The sequence below is a fragment of the Oratosquilla oratoria genome, chromosome 35 (assembly GCF_046742065.1).
Source record: "Oratosquilla oratoria isolate Oo_2021 chromosome 35, ASM4674206v1, whole genome shotgun sequence".
In the NCBI taxonomy this organism is placed as follows: domain Eukaryota; kingdom Metazoa; phylum Arthropoda; class Malacostraca; order Stomatopoda; family Squillidae; genus Oratosquilla; species Oratosquilla oratoria.
This window is the reverse complement of record NC_134811.1, coordinates 17,623,531-17,624,474: the sequence shown is the minus strand read 5'-3', so window position 1 is coordinate 17,624,474 and position 944 is coordinate 17,623,531.

Here is a 944-nt window from a genome sequence, read left to right as displayed (position 1 = left end):
ATGCGAGACCAACACGCTTCTGATTACGTCACCAGTTAACTGCTGGGATGAAGAGTAATACTTTGTTCGTATGACATTTAAGAAAGAAAAATGATTGGAGAATTTATTGGAGAATAAAAGAGCAATGATGTCCACTCCTATCGCAACCCAACACACTACACAGGAGCTTAGAAATGATGTGTGGTGACCCAATAGGCTTGCGTGTGCTGGAAGAAGGTTAGTGATGTTTGGAAATGAGGTTATCGACACCAACTGCCAGGCGCAGTTGCGACACTCCTGGTCAAAATTCCTGGAACGCCTTAAGATTTCATGAAGAGAATATAGCTTTGTTATGCAGGTCATGTGATACATCTACACAGTGCTCGGACTTTAAGTAAAACGTGTTTTCTTGTACAGAAAATATGTAGCGAGTGCGACAACAAACGCTACATCAAGGTTCTTGGCTATGACTATACCAAAAGCGTCCACTGAAAATCAGCAAACATTATTAAGCGGCTATTCACCCATATCGGAAGGGAATATTTCCGCTTTTACCTTCTTCCCTCCTTCCTACCTTACCTCCTTCCCACCTTACCTCCTTCCCACCTTACCTCCTTCCCACCTTACCTCCTTCTATGAAGCCCTAGTCTCCTACCCAAAGCCCTCCTTTACTCCCTATAACTCTCCCGAAAAAACTCCTTCTCTAAAACAATACTTCCATAAAACTTTCCCTCCCTTCCTTTCCCACCTCCCTTTCTTCCCCCTTATTATGAAGTTAGATGAGACACTAAACTCGACGAGAAGCAGGGGAGGATAGACCACCCTTTAGTAGATAATTTACGAAGGAACAAAGACCTAGAAATTGATCATTAAGTCGCCTCACTTCTTATCCTCTTCTCCTTAGAGATCATCAAAGCTGAGGTTAAGCATTTAGGGATTATTCTAAAGGCTAAGCCGACAAATTC